The following is a 23,913-nucleotide window of genomic DNA, read 5'->3' on the forward strand; positions in this document are numbered from 1 at the left end:
AGAGTCTTTGGAGTGAATCTGAATTTGTCCTCTCAAAAAAGAACTCTAGGAACATCAAACAGATTTTTTGTGCATATGTCTGTTGTTCTTTTGGCACTAGAAAAATCCTTTGGACAGTCAATGAGGAGGGACTATTTCACCTCTTTGTGTTCTCTGTCCCTATTAGGGTAGGGAATCAACCTTCTACAGTGCTGTCATGAAATATATCTAGAAACGGATTTGCTGGTAAGTCTACTTTCATAGTTTTCACCTCATACATCAATAGACCATAACGATACTTAATAAACAAAAACTTAACAAGTAGGTAATCATAGTTTAAAAAATGTGAAATGCCCATGTCATTCTGACATGTTTCAGCACATTTTGGGACAAATGGTCTCACTTTTAACAATCAATAAAATGTTTTCTCTAAATTTGTGTCTCTTTTTTGCTCCAATTGTTTGCATCTCATAAAAAATAAAACTTGATGTTACATTATGCATGCAAATTGTGTTTTATGTGCGACCATGACCTATTCTAGAAGCACAGGGTCAGAATTATACTGGTGCATGGAGACAAACTGAAAATGTAAAAATTCAATGGCAAAATTGCTGTCTTTTTCTACTCATTCACAAATAGTTAATGAATGTTATTAAATATGTACAGCAAAATGGAAGGCGTTTCAAATAGAAATCATGCTTCAAAAAACAGTCAAATGAAAAATTATAATATATCCCTCCAGGTGTGACACTTGACATTTGCAGAGTGTCAAACCCCCCAGAAAATGTATAGATATCGTCAAAATAGCTCAGTTGAGAGAGCGTTAGACTGAAGATCTAAAGGTCCCTGGTCCAATCCCGGGTTTCGGCAAAATGCTTTTTCTTCACCGTTTACATTTTAAGGAGATATTAAACAAAGCACATGGACTGATCATGATCAAAAGGCCTAAAAATCTTAACTATCTACAGAAAACAGAAAACAAAATGTTAAAAATTTGAGAAACGGTAACTTTTTCCTTTTGAACACTTGAATGTTTTTTAGTAATTTTTCCTCTATTTTGTTTTATTTCAGATTGACTTAGCTGTAAAAGGATTAAAAGGTAACCTGATAGCTGAAACAGACAGCACTTATCAGACACTAGCTGAATGATTATAGTCAGCTTGTTTGACTTTGAAACACTGAGGCATTACTGAGACAAATGTCCTTAAAAAATATGCTGTGGACAAAGTCAAAAAGGCAAAAAACACAAGCTCCACACAGGTCCGTCATCTTTAATTTGAAATATAGGAGGTTTCTACTTTAATGGTGAGACAAAGCATCTACATATTTGACATTGCTCCAGTGAGTAGAGCCCACTTAAAAATGTATGGGTTGCTTGTCTCTGCAAGCAAAAGCTGGGCACTAAACTGGCATACTTGCAATGCTGGATGGTTCAGAGTGAAAACACCTATAGGCTGACAATAGTAATTGCAGGTGTTGATTAACTCATTGTGCAAAATAATTTCTAAAATGTGGTCACTTTGGGAGGTTATCTGCTGTTTTGGTACTCTGCAAATTTCATCTGCAAGGTATTCCTGCAAAATCTGCATTGCAAAACCCAAATAGGGCTCTTCCTTTCAAAGCCCTGCTGTGTGGCCAAACAGTAGTTTCTGAAGAAATGTGGTGCATCACCGCATTTGTGAGAAATCTAACATTTCTAATATCCAAACAAAATAAATGGAGGTTTAAAAATTAATGCAGACGAAAAGTACGCATATAAAAAATGTTATTTATTGACTTTTTTGGGGTGGTGTGACAAGTTTTTAATCACAAGGAATGGTAACATTTCTGCTGACTAGCATGGAAGGAGTTAAGCTCCAATTGCATATCAAAGTCGGGATGTCCGAGGCGCTGGGTTCAGGTTGCAGTCTCCCCTGGAGACGTGGGTTCAAATCCCACTTCTGACATCAACATTTAATTTCAAGAAACTTTATCTTCATTTATTGATTAGATGAGGTCAAACAAAACTTAGTAATATGGTTTTGAAAAATTTCCTGAGAGTCTTTGGAGTGAATCTGAATTTGTCCTCTCAAAAAAGAACTCTAGGAACATCAAACAGATTTTTTGTGCATATGTCTGTTGTTCTTTTGGCACTAGAAAAATCCTTTGGACAGTCAATGACGAGGGACTATTTCACCTCTTTGTGTTCTCTGTCCCTATTAGGGTAGGGAATCAACCTTCTACAGTGCTGTCATGAAATATATCTAGAAACGGATTTGCTGGTAAGTCTACTTTCATAGTTTTCACCTCATACATCAATAGACCATAGCGATACTTAATAAACAAAAACTTAACAAGTAGGTAATCATAGTTTAAAAAATGTGAAATGCCCATGTCCTTCTGACATGTTTCAGCACATTTTGGGACAAATGGTCTCACTTTTAACAATCAATAAAATATTTTCTCTAAATTTTTGTCTCTTTTTTGCTCCAATTGTTTGCATCTCATAAAAAATAAAACTTGATGTAACATTATGCATGCAAATTGTGTTTTATGTGCGACCATGACCTATTCTAGAAGCACAGGGTCAGAATTATACTGGTGCATGGAGACAAACTGAAAATGTAAAAATTCAATGGCAAAATTGCTGTCTTTTTCTACTCATTCACAAATAGTTAATGAATGTTATTAAATATGTACAGCAAAATGGAAGGCGTTTCAAATAGAAATCATGCTTCAAAAAACAGTCAAATGAAAAATTATAATATATCCCTCCAGGTGTGACACTTGACATTTGCAGAGTGTCAAACCCCCCAGAAAATGTATAGATATGGCCGAAATATCTCAGTTGGGAGAGCGTTAGACTGAAAATCTAAAAGTCCCTGGTCCAATCCCGGGTTTCGGCAAAATGCTTTTTCTTCACCGTTTACATTTTAAGGAGATATTAAACAAAGCACATGGGCTGATCATGATCAAAAGGCCTAAAAATCTTAACTATCTACAGAAAACAAAATGTTAAAAATTTGAGAAACGGTAACTTTTTCCTTTTGAACACATGAATGTTTTTTTAGTAATTTTTCCTCTCTTTTGTTTTATTTCAGATTGACTTAGCTGTAAGAGGATTAAAAGGTAACCTGATAGCTGAAACAGACAGCACTTATCAGACACTAGCTGAATGATTATAGTCAGCTTGTTTGACTTTGAAACACTGAGGCATTACTGAGACAAATGTCCTTAAAAAATATGCTGTGGACAAAGTCAAAAAGGCAAAAAACACAAGCTCCACACAGGTCCGTCATCTTTAATTTGAAATATAGGAGGTTTCTACTTTAATGGTGAGACAAAGCATCTACATATTTGACATTGCTCCAGTGAGTAGAGCCCACTTAAAAATGTATGGGTTGCTTGTCTCTGCAAGCAAAAGCTGGTCACTAAACTGGCATACTTGCAATGCTGGATGGTTCAGAGTGAAAACACCTATAGGCTGACAATAGTAATTGCAGGTGTTGATTAACTCATTGTGCAAAATAATTTCTAAAATGTGGTCACTTTGGGAGGTTTTCTGCTGTTTTGGTACTATGCAAATTTCATCTGCAAGGTATTCCTGCAAAATCAGCATTGCAAAACCCAAATAGGGCTCTTTCTTTCAAAGCCCTGCTGTGTGGCCAAACAGTAGTTTCTGAAGAAATGTGGTGCATCACCGCATTTGTGAGAAATCTAACATTTCTAATATCCAAACAAAATAAATGGAGGTTTAAAAATTAATGCAGACGAAAAGTACGCATATAAAAAATGTTATTTATTGACTTTTTGGGGTGGTGTGACAAGTTTTTAATCACAAGGAATGGTAACATTTCTGCTGACTAGCATGGAAGGAGTTAAGTTCCAATTGCATATTGAAGTCAGGATGGCCGAGCGGTCTAAGGTGCTGCGTTCAGGTCGCAGACTCCCCTGGAGGCGTGGGTTCAAATCCCACTTCTGACATCAACATTTAATTTCAAGAAACTTTATCTTCATTTATTGATTAGATGAGGTCAAACAAAACTTAGTAATGTGGTTTTGAAAAATTTCCTGAGAGTCTTTGGAATGAATCTGAATTTGTCCTCTCAAAAAAGAACTCTAGGAACATCAAACAGATTTTTTGTGCATATGTCTGTTGTTCTTTTGGCACTAGAAAAATCCTTTGGACAGTCAATGAGGAGGGACTATTTCACCTCTTTGTGTTCTCTGTCCCTATTAGGGTAGGGAATCAACCTTCTACAGTGCTGTCATGAAATATATCTAGAAACGGATTTGCTGGTAAGTCTACTTTCATAGTTTTCACCTCATACATCAATAGACCATAACGATACTTAATAAACAAAAACTTAACAAGTAGGTAATCATAGTTTAAAAAATGTGAAATGCCCATGTCCTTCTGACATGTTTCAGCACATTTTGGGACAAATGATCTCACTTTTAACAATCAATAAAATATTTTCTCTAAATTTTTGTCTCTTTTTTGCTCCAATTGTTTGCATCTCATAAAAAATAAAACTTGATGTAACATTATGCATGCAAATTGTGTTTTATGTGCGACCATGACCTATTCTAGAAGCACAGGGTCAGAATTATACTGGTGCATGGAGACAAACTGAAAATGTAAAAATTCAATGGCAAAATTGCTGTCTTTTTCTACTCATTCACAAATAGTTAATGAATGTTATTAAATATGTACAGCAAAATGGAAGGCGTTTCAAATAGAAATCATGCTTCAAAAAACAGTCAAATGAAAAATTATAATATATCCCTCCAGGTGTGACACTTGACATTTGCAGAGTGTCAAACCTCCAGAAAATGTATAGATATGGCCGAAATAGCTCATTTGGGAGAGCGTTAGACTGAAGATCTAAAGGTCACTGGTCCAATCCCGGGTTTTGGCAAAATGCTTTTTCTTCACCGTTTACATTTTAAGGAGATATTAAACAAAGCACATGGGCTGATCATGATCAAAAGGCCTAAAAATCTTAACTATCTACAGAAAACAAAATGTTAAAATTTGAGAAACGGTAACTTTTTCCTTTTGAACACATGAATGTTTTTTAGTAATTTTTCCTCTCTTTTGTTTTATTTCAGATTGACTTAGCTGTAAGAGGATTAAAAGGTAACCTGTTAGCTGAAACAGACAGCACTTATCAGACACTAGCTGAATGATTATAGTCAGCTTGTTTGACTTTGAAACACTGAGGCATTACTGAGACAAATGTCCTTAAAAAATATGCTGTGGACAAAGTCAAAAAGGCAAAAAACACAAGCTCCACACAGGTCCGTCATCTTTAATTTGAAATATAGGAGGTTTCTACTTTAATGGTGAGACAAAGCATCTACATATTTGACATTGCTCCAGTGAGTAGAGCCCACTTAAAAATGTATGGGTTGCTTGTCTCTGCAAGCAAAAGCTGGGCACTAAACTGGCATACTTGCAATGCTGGATGGTTCAGAGTGAAAACACCTATAGGCTGACAATAGTAATTGCAGGTGTTGATTAACTCATTGTGCAAAATAATTTCTAAAATGTGGTCACTTTGGGAGGTTTTCTGCTGTTTTGGTACTCTGCAAATTTCATCTGCAAGGTATTCCTGCAAAATCTGCATTGCAAAACCCAAATAGGGCTCTTCCTTTCAAAGCCCTGCTGTGTGGCCAAACAGTAGTTTCTGAAGAAATGTGGTGCATCACCGCATTTGTGAGAAATCTAACATTTCTAATATCCAAACAAAATAAATGGAGGTTTAAAAATTAATGCAGACGAAAAGTACGCATATAAAAAATGTTATTTATTGACTTTTTTGGGGTGGTGTGACAAGTTTTTAATCACAAGGAATGGTAACATTTCTGCTGACTAGCATGGAAGGAGTTAAGCTCCAATTGCATATCAAAGTCGGGATGGCCGAGGCGCTGGGTTCAGGTTGCAGTCTCCCCTGGAGACGTGGGTTCAAATCCCACTTCTGACATCAACATTTAATTTCAAGAAACTTTATCTTCATTTATTGATTAGATGAGGTCAAACAAAACTTAGTAATGTGGTTTTGAAAAATTTCCTGAGAGTCTTTGGAGTGAATCTGAATTTGTCCTCTCAAAAAAGAACTCTAGGAACATCAAACAGATTTTTTGTGCATATGTCTGTTGTTCTTTTGGCACTAGAAAAATCCTTTGGACAGTCAATGACGAGGGACTATTTCACCTCTTTGTGTTCTCTGTCCCTATTAGGGTAGGGAATCAACCTTCTACAGTGCTGTCATGAAATATATCTAGAAACGGATTTGCTGGTAAGTCTACTTTCATAGTTTTCACCTCATACATCAATAGACCATAGCGATACTTAATAAACAAAAACTTAACAAGTAGGTAATCATAGTTTAAAAAATGTGAAATGCCCATGTCCTTCTGACATGTTTCAGCACATTTTGGGACAAATGGTCTCACTTTTAACAATCAATAAAATATTTTCTCTAAATTTTTGTCTCTTTTTTGCTCCAATTGTTTGCATCTCATAAAAAATAAAACTTGATGTAACATTATGCATGCAAATTGTGTTTTATGTGCGACCATGACCTATTCTAGAAGCACAGGGTCAGAATTATACTGGTGCATGGAGACAAACTGAAAATGTAAAAATTCAATGGCAAAATTGCTGTCTTTTTCTACTCATTCACAAATAGTTAATGAATGTTATTAAATATGTACAGCAAAATGGAAGGTGTTTCAAATAGAAATCATGCTTCAAAAAACAGTCAAATGAAAAATTATAATATATCCCTCCAGGTGTGACACTTGACATTTGCAGAGTGTCAAACCCCCCAGAAAATGTATAGATATGGCCGAAATAGCTCAGTTGGGAGAGCGTTAGACTGAAGATCTAAAGGTCACTGGTCCAATCCCGGGTTTCGGCAAAATGCTTTTTCTTCACCGTTTACATTTTAAGGAGATATTAAACAAAGCACATGGGCTGATCATGATCAAAAGGCCTAAAAATCTTAACTATCTACAGAAAACAAAATGTTAAAAATTTGAGAAACGGTAACTTTTTCCTTTTGAACACATGAATGTTTTTTAGTAATTTTTCCTCTATTTTGTTTTATTTCAGATTGACTTAGCTGTAAGAGGATTAAAAGGTAACCTGATAGCTGAAACAGACAGCACTTATCAGACACTAGCTGAATGATTATAGTCAGCTTGTTTGACTTTGAAACACTGAGGCATTACTGAGACAAGTGTCCTTAAAAAATATGCTGTGGACAAAGTCAAAAAGGCAAAAAACACAAGCTCCACACAGGTCCGTCATCTTTAATTTGAAATATAGGAGGTTTCTACTTTAATGGTGAGACAAAGCATCTACATATTTGACATTGCTCCAGTGAGTAGAGCCCACTTAAAAATGTATGGGTTGCTTGTCTCTGCAAGCAAAAGCTGGGCACTAAACTGGCATACTTGCAATGCTGGATGGTTCAGAGTGAAAACACCTATAGGCTGACAATAGTAATTGCAGGTGTTGATTAACTCATTGTGCAAAATAAATTCTAAAATGTGGTCACTTTGGGAGGTTTTCTGCTGTTTTGGTACTCTGCAAATTTCATCTGCAAGGTATTCCTGCAAAATCTGCATTGCAAAACGCAAATAGGGCTCTTCCTTTCAAAGCCCTGCTGTGTGGCCAAACAGTAGTTTCTGAAGAAATGTGGTGCATCACCGCATTTGTGAGAAATCTAACATTTCTAATATCCAAACAAAATAAATGGAGGTTTAAAAATTAATGCAGACGAAAAGTACGCATATAAAAAATGTTATTTATTGACTTTTTTGGGGTGGTGTGACAAGTTTTTAATCACAAGGAATGGTAACATTTCTGCTGACTAGCATGGAAGGAGTTAAGTTCCAGTTGCATGTCAAAGTTGGGATGGCCGAGCGGTCTAAGGCGCTGCGTTCAGTTTGCAGTCTCCCCTGGGTTCAAATCCCACTTCTGACATCAACATTTAATTTCAAGAAACTTTATCTTGATTTATTGATTAGATGAGGTCAAACAAAACTTAGTAATGTGGTTTTGAAAAATTTCCTGAGAGTCTTTGGAGTGAATCTGAATTTGTCCTCTCAAAAAAGAACTCTAGGAACATCAAACAGATTTTTTGTGCATATGTCTGTTGTTCTTTTGGCACTAGAAAAATCCTTTGGACAGTCAATGACGAGGGACTATTTCACCTCTTTGTGTTCTCTGTCCCTATTAGGGTAGGGAATCAACCTTCTACAGTGCTGTCATGAAATATATCTAGAAACGGATTTGCTGGTATGTCTACTTTCATAGTTTTCACCTCATACATCAATAGACCATAACGATACTTAATAAACAAAAACTTAACAAGTAGGTAATCATAGTTTAAAAAATGTGAAATGCCCATGTCATTCTGACATGTTTCAGCACATTTTGGGACAAATGGTCTCACTTTTAACAATCAATAAAATATTTTCTCTAAATTTTTGTCTCTTTTTTGCTCCAATTGTTTGCATCTCATAAAAAATAAAACTTGATGTAACATTATGCATGCAAATTGTGTTTTATGTGCGACCATGACCTATTCTAGAAGCACAGGGTCAGAATTATACTGGTGCATGGAGACAAACTGAAAATGTAAAAATTCAATGGCAAAATTGCTGTCTTTTTCTACTCATTCACAAATAGTTAATGAATGTTATTAAATATGTACAGCAAAATGGAAGGCGTTTCAAATAGAAATCATGCTTCAAAAAACAGTCAAATGAAAAATTATAATATATCCCTCCAGGTGTGACACTTGACATTTGCAGAGTGTCAAACCCCCCATAAAATGTTGGGAGAGCGTTAGACTGAAGATCTAAAGGTCCCTGGTCCAATCGCGGGTTTCGGCAAAATGCTTTTTCTTCACCGTTTACATTTTAAGGAGATATTAAACAAAGCACATGGATTGATCATGATCAAAAGGCCTAAAAATCTTAACTATCTACAGAAAACAAAATGTTAAAAATTTGAGAAACGGTAACTTTTTCCTTTTGAACATATGAATGTTTTTTAGTAATTTTTCCTCTATTTTGTCGCAGTCGCAGGTCGCAGTCTCCCCTGGAGGCGTGGGTTCAAATCCCACTTCTGACATCAACATTTAATTTCAAGAAACTTTATCTTCATTTATTGATTAGATGAGGTCAAACAAAACTTAGTAATGTGGTTTTGAAAAATTTCCTGAGAGTCTTTGGAGTGAATCTGAATTTGTCCTCTCAAAAAAGAACTCTAGGAACATCAAACAGGTTTTTTGTGCATATGTCTGTTGTTCTTTTGGCACTAGAAAAATCCTTTGGACAGTCAATGAGGAGGGACAATTTCACCTCTTTGTGTTCTCTGTCCCTATTAGGGTAGGGAATCAACCTTCTACAGTGCTGTCATGAAATATATCTAGAAACGGATTTGCTGGTAAGTCTACTTTCATAGTTTTCACCTCATACATCAATAGACCATAACGATACTTAATAAACAAAAACTTAACAAGTAGGTAATCATAGTTTAAAAAATGTGAAATGCCCATGTCCTTCTGACATGTTTCAGCACATTTTGGGACAAATGGTCTCACTTTTAACAATCAATAAAATATTTTCTCTAAATTTTTGTCTCTTTTTTGCTCCAATTGTTTGCATCTCATAAAAAATAAAACTTGATGTAACATTATGCATGCAAATTGTGTTTTATGTGCGACCATGACCTATTCTAGAAGCACAGGGTCAGAATTATACTGGTGCATGGAGACAAACTGAAAATGTAAAAATTCAATGGCAAAATTGCTGTCTTTTTCTACTCATTCACAAATAGTTAATGAATGTTATTAAATATGTACAGCAAAATGGAAGGCGTTTCAAATAGAAATCATGCTTCAAAAAACAGTCAAATGAAAAATTATAATATATCCCTCCAGGTGTGACACTTGACATTTGCAGAGTGTCAAACCCCCCAGAAAATGTATAGATATGGCCGAAATAGCTCAGTTGGGAGAGCATTAGACTGAAGATCTAAAGGTCCCGGGTTTCGGCAAAATGCTTTTTCTTCACCGTTTACATTTTAAGGAGATATTAAACAAAGCACATGGACTGATCATGATCAAATGGCCTAAAAATCTTAACTATCTACAGAAAACAAAATGTTAAAAATTTGAGAAACGGTAACTTTTTCCTTTTGAACACATGAATGTTTTTTAGTAATTTTTCCTCTATTTTGTTTTATTTCAGATTGACTTAGCTGTAAGAGGATTAAAAGGTAACCTGATAGCTGAAACAGACAGCACTTATCAGACACTAGCTGAATGATTATAGTCAGCTTGTTTGACTTTGAAACACTGAGGCATTACTGAGACAAATGTCCTTAAAAAATATGCTGTGGACAAAGTCAAAAAGGCAAAAAACACAAGCTCCACAGAGGTCCGTCATCTTTAATTTGAAATATAGGAGGTTTCTACTTTAATGGTGAGACAAAGCATCTACATATTTGACATTGCTCCAGTGAGTAGAGCCCACTTAAAAATGTATGGGTTGCTTGTCTCTGCAAGCAAAAGCTGGGCACTAAACTGGCATACTTGCAATGCTGGATGGTTCAGAGTGAAAACACCTATAGGCTGACAATAGTAATTGCAGGTGTTGATTAACTCATTGTGCAAAATATTTCTAAAATGTGGTCACTTTGGGAGGTTTTCTGCTGTTTTGGTACTCTGCAAATTTCATCTGCAAGGTATTCCTGCAAAATCTGCATTGCAAAACCCAAATAGGGCTCTTCCTTTCAAAGCCCTGCTGTGTGGCCAAACAGTAGTTTCTGAAGAAATGTGGTGCATCACCGCATTTGTGAGAAATCTAACATTTCTAATATCCAAACAAAATAAATGGAGGTTTAAAAATTAATGCAGACGAAAAGTACGCATATAAAAAATGTTATTTATTGACTTTTTTGGGGTGGTGTGACAAGTTTTTAATCACAAGGAATGGTAACATTTCTGCTGACTAGCATGGAAGGAGTTAAGTTCCAATTGCATATCAAAGTCGGGATGGCCGAGCGGTCTAAGGTTGCAGTCTCCTCTGGAGATGTGGGTTCAAATCCCACTTCTGACATCAACATTTAATTTCAAGAAACTTTATCTTCATTTATTGATTAGATGAGGTCAAACAAAACTTAGTAATGTGGTTTTGAAAAATTTCCTGAGAGTCTTTGGAGTGAATCTGAATTTGTCCTCTCAAAAAAGAACTCTAGGAACATCAAACAGATTTTTTGTGCATATGTCTGTTGTTCTTTTGGCACTAGAAAAATCCTTTGGACAGTCAATGACGAGGGACTATTTCACCTCTTTGTGTTCTCTGTCCCTATTAGGGTAGGGAATCAACCTTCTACAGTGCTGTCATGAAGTATATCTAGAAACGGATTTGCTGGTAAGTCTACTTTCATAGTTTTCACCTCATACATCAATAGACCATAACGATACTTATTAAACAAAAACTTAACAAGTAGGTAATCATAGTTTAAAAAATGTGAAATGCCCATGTCATTCTGACATGTTTCAGCACATTTTGGGACAAATGGTCTCACTTTTAACAATCAACAAAATATTTTCTCTAAATTTTTGTCTCTTTTTTGCTCCAATTGTTTGCATCTCATAAAAAATAAAACTTGATGTAACATTATGCATGCAAATTGTGTTTTATGTGCGACCATGACCTATTCTAGAAGCACAGGGTCAGAATTATACTGGTGCATGGAGACAAACTGAAAATGTAAAAATTCAATGGCAAAATTGCTGTCTTTTTCTACTCATTCACAAATAGTTAATGAATGTTATTAAATATGTACAGCAAAATGGAAGGCGTTTCATATAGGAATCATGCTTCAAGAAACAGTCAAATGAAAAATTATAATATATCCCTCCAGGTGTGACACTTGACATTTGCAGAGTGTCAAACCCCCCATAAAATGTTGGGAGAGCGTTAGACTGAAGATCTAAAGGTCCCTGGTCCAATCCCGGGTTTCGGCAAAATGCTTTTTCTTCACCGTTTACATTTTAAGGAGATATTAAACAAAGCACATGGACTGATCATGATCAAAAGGCCTAAAAATCTTAACTATCTACAGAAAACAAAATGTTATAAATTTGAGAAACGGTAACTTTTTCCTGTTGAACACATGAATGTTTTTTAGTAATTTTTCCTCTATTTTGTCGCAGTCGCAGGTCGCAGTCTCCCCTGGAGGCGTGGGTTCAAATCCCACTTCTGACATCAACATTTAATTTCAAGAAACTTTTTCTTCATTTATTGATTAGATGAGGTCAAACAAAACTTAGTAATGTGGTTTTGAAAAATTTCCTGAGAGTCTTTGGAGTGAATCTGAATTTGTCCTCTCAAAAAAGAACTCTAGGAACATCAAACAGATTTTTTGTGCATATGTCTGTTGTTCTTTTGGCACTAGAAAAATCCTTTGGACAGTCAATGAGGAGTGACCATTTCACCTCTTTGTGTTCTCTGTCCCTATTAGGGTAGGGAATCAACCTTCTACAGTGCTGTCATGAAATATATCTAGAAACGGATTTGCTGGTAAGTCTACTTTCATAGTTTTCACCTCATACATCAATAGACCATAACGAAACTTAATAAACAAAAACTTAACAAGTAGGTAATCATAGTTTAAAAAATGTGAAATGCCCATGTCATTCTGACATGTTTCAGCACATTTTGGGACAAATGGTCTCACTTTTAACAATCAATAAAATATTTTCTCTAAATTTTTGTCTCTTTTTTGCTCCAATTGTTTGCATCTCATAAAAAATAGAACTTGATGTAACATTATGCATGCAAATTGTGTTTTATGTGCGACCATGACCTATTCTAGAAGCACAGGGTCAGAATTATACTGGTGCATGGAGACAAACTGAAAATGTAAAAATTCAATGGCAAAATTGCTGTCTTTTTCTACTCATTCACAAATAGTTAATGAATGTTATTAAATATGTACAGCAAAATGGAAGGCGTTTCAAATAGAAATCATGCTTCAAAAAACAGTCAAATGAAAAATTATAATATATCCCTCCAGGTGTGACACTTGACATTTGCAGAGTGTCAAACCCCCCAGAAAATGTATAGATATGGCCGAAATAGCTCAGTTGGGAGAGCGTTAGACTGAAGATCTAAAGGTCCCGGGTTTCGGCAAAATGCTTTTTCTTCACCGTTTACATTTTAAGGAGATATTAAACAAAGCACATGGACTGATCATGATCAAAAGGCCTAAAAATCTTAACTATCTACAGAAAACAAAATGTTAAAAATTTGAGAAACGGTAACTTTTTCCTTTTGAACACATGAATGTTTTTTAGTAATTTTTCCTCTATTTTGTTTTATTTCAGATTGACTTAGCTGTAAGAGGATTAAAAGGTAACCTGATAGCTGAAACAGACAGCACTTATCAGACACTAGCTGAATGATTATAGTCAGCTTGTTTGACTTTGAAACACTGAGGCATTACTGAGACAAATGTCCTTAAAAAATATGCTGTGGACAAAGTCAAAAAGGCAAAAAACACAAGCTCCACACAGGTCCGTCATCTTTAATTTGAAATATAGGAGGTTTCTACTTTAATGGTGAGACAAAGCATCTACATATTTGACATTGCTCCAGTGAGTAGAGCCCACTTAAAAATGTATGGGTTGCTTGTCTCTGCAAGCAAAAGCTGGGCACTAAACTGGCATACTTGCAATGCTGGATGGTTCAGAGTGAAAACACCTATAGGCTGACAATAGTAATTGCAGGTGTTGATTAACTCATTGTGCAAAATAATTTCTAAAATGTGGTCACTTTGGGAGGTTTTCTGCTGTTTTGGTACTCTGCAAATTTCATCTGCAAGGTATTCCTGCAAAATCTGCATTGCAAAACCCAAATAGGGCTCTTCCTTTCAAAGCCCTGCTGTGTGGCCAAACAGTAGTTTCTGAAGAAATGTGGTGCATCACCGCATTTGTGAGAAATCTAACATTTCTAATATCCAAACAAAATAAATGGAGGTTTAAAAATTAATGCAGACGAAAAGTACGCATATAAAAAATGTTATTTATTGACTTTTTTGGGGTGGTGTGACAAGTTTTTAATCACAAGGAATGGTAACATTTCTGCTGACTAGCATGGAAAGAGTTAAGTTCCAATTGCATATCGAAGTCAGGATGGCCGAGCGGTCTCCCCTGGAGGCGTGGGTTCAAATCCGACTTCGGACATCAACATTTAATTTCAAGAAACTTTATCTTCATTTATTGATTAGATGAGGTCAAACAAAACTTAGTAATGTGGTTTTGAAAAGAGTCTTTGGAGTGAATCTGAATTTGTCCTCTCAAAAAAGAACTCTAGAAACATCAAACAGATTTTTTGTGCATATGTCTGTTGTTCTTTTGGCACTAGAAAAATCCTTTGGACAGTCAATGAGGAGGGACTATTTCACCTCTTTGTGTTCTCTGTCCCTATTAGGGTAGGGAATCAACCTTCTACAGTGCTGTCATGAAATATATCTAGAAACGGATTTGCTGGTAAGTCTACTTTCATAGTTTTCACCTCATACATCAATAGACCATAACGATACTTAATAAACAAAAACTTAACAAGTAGGTAATCATAGTTTAAAAAATGTGAAATGCCCATGTCATTCTGACATGTTTCAGCACATTTTGGGACAAATGGTCTCACTTTTAACATTAACAATCAATAAAATATTTTCTCTAAATTTTTGTCTCTTTTTTGCTCCAATTGTTTGCATCTCATAAAAAATAAAACTTGATGTAACATTATGCATGCAAATTGTGTTTTATGTGCGACCATGACCTATTCTAGAAGCACAGGGTCAGAATTATACTGGTGCATGGAGACAAACTGAAAATGTAAAAATTCAATGGCAAAATTGCTGTGTTTTTCTACTCATTCACAAATAGTTAATGAATGTTATTAAATATGTACAGCAAAATGGAAGGCGTTTCAAATAGAAATCATGCTTCAAAAAACAGTCAAATAAAAAATTATAATATATCCCTCCAGGTGTGACACTTGACATTTGCAGAGTGTCAAACCCCCCAGAAAATGTATAGATATGGCCGAAATAGCTCAGTTGGGAGAGCGTTTGACTGAAGATCTAAAGATCCCTGGTCCATTCCCGGGTTTCGGCAAAATGCTTTTTCTTCACCGTTTACATTTTAAGGAGATATTAAACAAAGCACATGGACTGATCATGATCAAAAGGCCTAAAAATCTTAACTATCTACAGAAAACAAAATGTTAAAAATTTGAGAAACGGTAACTTTTTCCTTTTGAACACATGAATGTTTTTTAGTAATTTTTCCTCTATTTTGTTTTATTTCAGATTGACTTAGCTGTAAGAGGATTAAAAGGTAACCTGATAGCTGAAACAGACAGCACTTATCAGACACTAGCTGAATGATTATAGTCAGCTTGTTTGACTTTGAAACACTGAGGCATTACTGAGACAAATGTCCTTAAAAAATATGCTGTGGACAAAGTCAAAAAGGCAAAAAACACAAGCTCCACACAGGTCCGTCATCTTTAATTTGAAATATAGGAGGTTTCTACTTTATTGGTGAGACAAAGCATCTACATATTTGACATTGCTCCAGTGAGTAGAGCCCACTTAAAAATGTATGGGTTGCTTGTCTCTGCAAGCAAAAGCTGGGCACTAAACTGGCATACTTGCAATGCTGGATGGTTCAGAGTGAAAACACCTATAGGCTGACAATAGTAATTGCAGGTGTTGATTAACTCATTGTGCAAAATAATTTCTAAAATGTGGTCACTTTGGGAGGTTTTCTGCTGTTTTGGTACTCTGCAAATTTCATCTGCAAGGTATTCCTGCAAAATCTGCATTGCAAAACCCAAATAGGGCTCTTCCTTTCAAAGCCCTGCTGTGTGGCCAAACAGTAGTTTCTGAAGAAATGTGGTGCATCACCGCATATGTGAGAAATCTAACATTTCTAATATCCAAACAAAATAAATGGAGGTTTAAAAATTAATGCAGATGAAAAGTACGCATATAAAAAATGTTATTTATTGACTTTTTTGGGGTGGTGTGACAAGTTTTTAATCTCAAGGAATGGTAACATTTATGCTGACTAGCATGGAAGGAGTTAAGTTCCAAATGCATATCGAAGGCAGGATGGCCGAGCGGTCTAAGGCGCTGCGTTCAGGTCGCAGTCTCTCCTGGAGATGCTTCTGACATCAACATTTAATTTCAATAAACTTTATCTTCATTTATTGATTAGATGAGGTCAAACAAAACTTAGTAATGTGGTTTTGAAAAATTTCCTGAGAGTCTTTGGAGTGAATCTGAATTTGTCCCCTCAAAAAAGAACTCTAGGAACATCAAACAGATTTTTTGTGCATATGTCTGTTGTTCTTTTGGCACTAGAAAAATCCTTTGGACAGTCAATGAGGAGGGACTATTTCACCTCTTTGTGTTCTCTGTCCTTCATAGGAATGTATTAAAAGAGATTACACCAAATCAGATGCAAAAAAAACATTTATTAACCATAAACTTATTAAAACTAAAAGTACCACTTTTCGGTAGTACCGCCAAATAGGCTCCAGTTATCTTTACTTAACTATTGCTTAAATATAAAATTATGGAAAAAAACTTAAAGGATATTGCACTTAGATGTTACTTAATTATTTTCTACTCATCTTCAGTGGTTTCAATTGCAGCAGAAGCAGCACAGGTACACTTAGAAAAGCAAGGCTGGCAGACGAAAGTTGCATGGGAAAGGCAGATTGATTCTTTACATATTTTGCAGTCATATTTAGAAAGCCTTCTGAAACCAGATACAAATGAGCAGGTAGTACAACTGCGTCTTTTAGAAGGTGATAGAGTCGGTGTTTGTTCTGGAACGTCCTTGGGACGATATTTCTTCAACCGGTGTTGCAGGGCAAGGGGCATTCCAACCGTCTTTGTACTTCTTAGGCTTAGCTCTCCACTCACCAGTTCATTAGCCAATTGTTTTAGGTACATTCTTCTGCGCATTTGTTTAAGTTCATTACCGAGGTAAATTACTTGTGAGTTGATGCCACCCACATTCAGCATTGTAAAGAAGATTACCATCGGCCAGCGTTTGGTATTTCGACTTACATTGAAATTGCCACACATTTGGTCAGCAGTGTCAACGCCGCTTTTGGTCAAATTATAAAAAGTTATGATTTCTGGTTTCCTTAGCTCCCCAGACTCTGGATCAATGGTGTAATCATTATGTAATGAAGAGACCAAAATCACATTTTTCCTCTCGCGTGGGATGTAAGAAACTAAAATCTTTCCATTACTGAACCCAAACATAGTGCTATACTGTTGTTTGCCTTTTGTATATAGAAAATCTGGCGGCAACTGCCTTTTGTTTTTTCTAACAGTTCCCACATATGACAGCTTTTTCGTTTTTAAAAAATCAATCAGATCAAAGTCAGTAAACCAGTTGTCAGCAGTGATATTTCGACCAGATCCAAACATTGGCTCAGCAATTCTCTTTACCACATCACTAGGCTTGTTGCTCACATTGAAAGGACCTGGTGGCTGTCTTCCACAATAAACTTCCATGTTCATAGTGTACATCATCCTTGCATCAACCATGGCAAAAATTTTAATTCCATATTTGTTTGGCTTTGATGGTATATATTGCCGAAAACCACATCTTCCACGGAAACCTGGAAGCATCTCATCAATAGTGAGGTTTTGCCCCGGGCAATAGTTTTTTTGACAATTCATAATAAATTGTTGAAATATGTCCCGAATTGGTGCAAGCCGGTCATAACCTTTTCATTCTGTCCAGGTACTTCGATCATTGAAACGGAGGCAACGGATCAGGACTTTGAATCGTTTCAGATTCATCACAAGGCTGAATTTTTCGATGCCATCACCGTCTGTCCCCCACAGCTCCTCCAAACTTTGCCTATTTGCTCTGAAAGCACCAGCTAGGTATAACAAGCCAATAAATGCCTTGAGTTCAATCACATCAGTGTTTTTGATGTCCCTCTCTCTGGAGAATTGCTCTTTGATTGTGTCAATATACTGGTTAGTGAACCGAACAATAGTTTCCAACATGCTATCTGTAATTAGATTACTCCAACATTCCACTGCAGTTTTAGCTTTTCTAGCACTTCCAATAACTCCAGGAAGGTGTGTAATAATATTGTGGGATTCTCTGCGCTGTTTGTTCTTGGGTGCCTTTTTGTTCCACTTTGTATTTTTATCTTTGCCCAAATAATAAGCTAGATCTGTGTCTGTTTCCTCTGTATCAGTGTCATCACCATCCTGCTCTGTTCCAGAATCAGTGTTACATTCTGCTACCTCATCTTCAGATGAAATGTCACTAGATTCCTCTAAATCCTCAGTTACTGCTGGTTCTTCCTCATCATCTTCTAACAAAAAAATCTTCATTTCTTCTAAATGAAGGGGTTTAGATGAATCATACTGTTTTCTGGCCATTGCAGCAGAAAATCTGAAGCAAGAGAGAAAGAGTATGTGTTAGGGCGCAATGTGCCTTAGAAGCCACCCTCCTTTTGTCTAAGAAAACAGTACTTATGTACACTAACTTAGCATTAATCCTTCATAAAACAAGCTAAATACACAATCGTGATGAATAAAAAAAGAAAATACTAACCTTTCAATTTGTGTTGAAATCAGGCGCAATGTGCCTGAGAAGCCAAAGTGTTGATATCTGCTCACTAGAAGGTCTGCTGAGTCACTGTGATATCAGGTTTCACAGAGCCTGTAGAGTCAGGAGATAACTAGGAGGGGTGGGGTTTTCTGATAAGTGGGCAAGGAGAGAGAAGTGAAACTAATTACTGTGTGCCTGTCAGATCTATTGCGCCTGACGGAGGGTTAGGGTAGGGAATCAACCTTCTACAGTGCTGTCATGAAATATATCTAGAAACGGATTTGCTGGTAAGTCTACTTTCATAGTTTTCACCTCATACATCAATAGACCATAACGATACTTAATAAACAAAAACTTAACAAGTAGGTAATCATAGTTTAAAAAATGTGAAATGCCCATGTCATTCTGACATGTTTCAGCACATTTTGGGACAAATGGTCTCACTTTTAACATTAACAATCAATAAAATATTTTCTCTAAATTTTTGTCTCTATTTTGCTCCAATTGTTTGCATCTCATAAAAAATAAAACTTGATGTAACATTATGCATGCAAATTGTGTTTTATGTGCGACCATGACCTATTCTAGAAGCACAGGGTCAGAATTATACTGGTGCATGGAGACAAACTGAAAATGTAAAACTTCAATGGCAAAATTGCTGTCTTTTTCTACTCATTCACAAATAGTTAATGAATGTTATTAAATATGTACAGCAAAATGGAAGGCGTTTCAAATAGAAATCATGCTTCAAAAAACAGTCAAATGAAAAATTATAATATATCCCTCCAGGTGTGACACTTGACATTTGCAGAGTGTCAAACCCCCCAGAAAATGTATAGATATGGCCGAAATAGCTCAGTTGGGAGAGCTTTAGACTGAAGATCTAAAGGTCCCTGGTCCAATCCCGGGTTTCCGCAAAATGCTTTTTCTTCACCGTTTACAAGTGGTTCAAATCCCACCTCTGACATCAACTTTTAATTTCAAGAAACTTTTTTCTTCATTTATTGATTAGATGAGGTCAAACAAAACTTAGTAATGTGGTTTTGAAAAATTTCCTGAGAGTCTTTGGAGTGAATCTGAATTTGTCCTCTCAAAAAAGAACTCTAGGAACATCAAACAGATTTTTTTGTGCATATGTCTGTTGTTCTTTTGGCACTAGAAAAATCCTTTGGACAGTCAATGAGGAGGGACTATTTCACCTCTTTGTGTTCTCTGTCCCTATTAGGGTAGGGAATCAACCTTCTACAGTGCTGTCATGAAATATATCTAGAAACGGATTTGCTGGTAAGTCTACTTTCATAGTTTTCACCTCATACATCAATAGACCATAACGATACTTAGTAAACAAAAACGTAACAAGTAGGTAATCATAGTTTAAAAAATGTGAAATGCCCATGTCATTCTGACATGTTTCAGCACATTTTGGGACAAATGGTCTCACGTTTAACATTAACAATCAATAAAATATTTTCTCTAAATTTTTGTCTCTTTTTTGCTCCAATTGTTTGCATCTCATAAAAAATAAAACTTGATGTAACATTATGCATGCAAATTGTGTTTTATGTGCGACCATGACCTATTCTAGAAGCACAAGGTCAGAATTATACTGGTGCATGGAGACAAACTGAAAATGTAAAAATTCAATGGCAAAATTGCTGTCTTTTTCTACTCATTCACAAATAGTTAATGAATGTTATTAAATATGTACAGCAAAATGGAAGGCGTTTCAAATAGAAATCATGCTTCAAAAAACAGTCAAATGAAAAATTATAATATATCCCTCCAGGTGTGACACTTGACATTTGCAGAGTGTCAAACCCCCCAGAAAATGTATAGATATGGCTGAAATAGCTCAGTTGGGAGAGCGATAGACTGAAGATCTAAAGGTCCCGGGTTTCGGCAAAATGCTTTTTCTTCACCATTTACATTTTAAGGAGATATTAAACAAAGCACATGGACTGATCATGATCAAAAGGCCTAAAAATCTTAACTATCTACAGAAAACAAAATGTTAAAAATTTGAGAAACAGTAACTTTTTCCTTTTGAACACATGAATGTTTTTTAGTAATTTTTCCTCTATTTTGTTTTATTTCAGATTGACTTAGCTGTAAGAGGATTAAAAGGTAACCTGATAGCTGAAACAGACAGCACTTATCAGACACTAGCTGAATGATTATAGTCAGCTTGTTTGACTTTGAAACACTTAGGCATTACTGAGACAAATGTCCTTAAAAAATATGCTGTGGACAAAGTCAAAAAGGCAAAAAACACAAGCTCCACACAGGTCCGTCATCTTTAATTTGAAATATAGGAGGTTTCTACTTTAATGGTGAGACAAAGCATCTACATATTTGACATTGCTCCAGTGAGTAGAGCCCACTTAAAAATGTATGGGTTGCTTGTCTCTGCAAGCAAAAGCTGGGCACTAAACTGGCATACTTGCAATGCTGGATGGTTCAGAGTGAAAACACCTATAGGCTGACAATAGTAATTGCAGGTGTTGATTAACTCATTGTGCAAAATAATTTCTAAAATGTGGTCACTTTGGGAGGTTTTCTGCTGTTTTGGTACTCTGCAAATTTCATCTGCAAGGTATTCCTGCAAAATCTGCATTGCAAAACCCAAATAGGGCTCTTCCTTTCAAAGCCCTGCTGTGTGGCCAAACAGTAGTTTCTGAAGAAATGTGGTGCATCACCGAAATTGTGAGAAATCTAACATTTCTAATATCCAAACAAAATAAATGGAGGTTTAAAAATTAATGCAGACGAAAAGTACGCATATAAAAAATGTTATTTATTGACTTTTTTGGGGTGGTGTGACAAGTTTTTAATCACAAGAAATGATAACATTTCTGCTGACTAGCATGGAAGGAGTGAAGTTCCAATTGCATTTCGAAGTCAGGATGGCCGAGCGGTCTGAGGTGCTGCGTTCAGGTCGCCTTCTCCCCTGGAGGCGTGGGTTCAAATCCTACTTCTGACATCAACATTTAATTTCAAGAAACTTTATCTTCATTTATTGATTAGATGAGGTCAAACAAAACTTAGTAATATGGTTTTGAAAAATTTCCTGAGTCTTTGGAGTGAATCTGAATTTGTCCTCTCAAAAAAGAACTCTAGGAACATCAAACAGATTTTTTGTGCATATGTCTGTTGTTCTTTTGGCACTAGAAAAATCCTTTGGACAGTCAATGAGGAGGGACTATTTCACCTCTTTGTGTTCTCTGTCCCTATTAGGGTAGGGAATCAACCTTCTACAGTGCTGTCATGAAATATATCTAGAAACAGATTTGCTGGTAAGTCTACTTTCATAGTTTTCACCTCATACATCAATAGACCATAGCGATACACAATAAACAAAAACTTAACAAGTAGGTAATCATAGTTTAAAAAATGTGAAATGCCCATGTCATTCTGACATGTTTCAGCACATTTTGGGACAAATGGTCTCACTTTTAACATTAAAAATCAATAAAATATTTTCTCTAAATTTTTGTCTCTTTTTTGCTCCAATTGTTTGCATCTCATAAAAAATAAAACTTGATGTAACATTATGCATGCAAATTGTGTTTTATGTGCGACCATGACCTATTCTAGAAGCACAGGGTCAGAATTATACTGGTGCATGGAGACAAACTGAAAATGTAAAAATTCAATGGCAAAATTGCTGTCTTTTTCTACTCATTCACAAATAGTTAATGAATGTTATTAAATATGTACAGCAAAATGGAAGGCGTTTCAAATAGAAATCATGCTTCAAAAAACAGTCAAATGAAAAATTATAATATATCCCTCCAGGTGTGACACTTGACATTTGCAGAGTGTCAAACCCCCCAGAAAATATATAGATATGACCGAAATAGCTCAGTTGGGAGAGCGTTAGACTGAAGATCTAAAGGTCCCTGGTCCAATCCCGGGTTTCGTCAAAATGCTTTTTCTTCACCATTTACAAGTGGTTCAAATCCCACTTCTGACATCAACATTTAATTTAAAGAAACTTTTTTCTTCATTTATTGATTAGATGAGGTCAAACAAAACTTAGTAATGTGGTTTTGAAAAATTTCCTGAGAGTCTTTGGAGTGAATCTGAATTTGTCCTCTCAAAAAAGAACTCTGGGAACATCAAACAGATTTTTTGTGCATATGTCTGTTGTTCTTTTGGCACTAGAAAAATCCTTTGGACAGTCAATGAGGAGGGACTATTTCACCTCTTTGTGTTCTCTGTCCCTATTAGGGTAGGGAATCAACCTTCTACAGTGCTGTCATGAAATATATCTAGAAACGGATTTGCTGGTAAGTCTACTTTCATAGTTTTCACCTCATACATCAATAGACCATAACGATACTTAATAAACAAAAACTTAACAAGTAGGTAATCATAGTTTAAAAAATGTGAAATGCCCATGCATTCTGACATGTTTCAGCACATTTTGGGACAAATGGTCTCACTTTTAACATTAACAATCAATAAAATATTTTCTCTAAATTTTTGTCTCTTTTTTGCTCCAATTGTTTGCATCTCATAAAAAATAAAACTTGATGTAACATTATGCATGCAAATTGTGTTTTATGTGCGACCATGACCTATTCTAGAAGCACAGGGTCAGAATTATACTGGTGCATGGAGACAAACTGAAAATGTAAAAATTCAATGGCAAAATTGCTATCTTTTTCTACTCATTCACAAATAGTTAATGAATGTTATTAAACATGTACAGCAAAATGGAAGGCGTTTCAAATAGAAATCATGCTTCAAAAAACAGTCAAATGAAAAATTATAATATATCCCTCCAGGTGTGACACTTGACATTTGCAGAGTGTCAAACCCCCCAGAAAATGTATAGATATGGCTGAAATACCTCAGTTGGGAGAGCGTTAGACTGAAGATCTAAAGGTCCCGGGTTTCGGCAAAATGCTTTTTCTTCACCGTTTACATTTTAAGGAGATATTAAACAAAGCACATGGACTGATCATGATCAAAAGGCCTAAAAATCTTAACTATCTACAGAAAACAAAATGTTAAAAATTTGAGAAACGGTAACTTTTTCCTTTTGAACACATGAATGTTTTTTAGTAATTTTTCCTCTATTTTGTTTTATTTCAGATTGACTTAGCTGTAAGAGGATTAAAAGGTAACCTGATAGCTGAAACAGACAGCACTTATCAGACACTAGCTGAATGATTATAGTCAGCTTGTTTGACTTTGAAACACTGAGGCATTACTGAGACAAATGTCCTTAAAAAATATGCTGTGGACAAAG

The 23,913-nt window shown here is 35.7% G+C and overlaps 1 non-coding gene across 1 annotated transcript; it reads left to right on the plus strand.

Moving 5' to 3' along the window:
- Positions 1-3,859: 3,859 nt before the first annotated feature.
- On the plus strand, positions 3,860-3,942 carry TRNAL-CAG (transfer RNA leucine (anticodon CAG)). Its single transcript has one exon. It is a non-coding gene; the product is annotated as a tRNA-Leu (tRNA).
- Positions 3,943-23,913: the final 19,971 nt, after the last annotated feature.

This window comes from Dendrobates tinctorius, unplaced genomic scaffold, assembly GCF_039654945.1.
Source record: "Dendrobates tinctorius isolate UK_male_01 unplaced genomic scaffold, ASM3965494v1 ptg000350l, whole genome shotgun sequence".
Taxonomy (NCBI): Eukaryota; Metazoa; Chordata; class Amphibia; order Anura; family Dendrobatidae; genus Dendrobates; species Dendrobates tinctorius.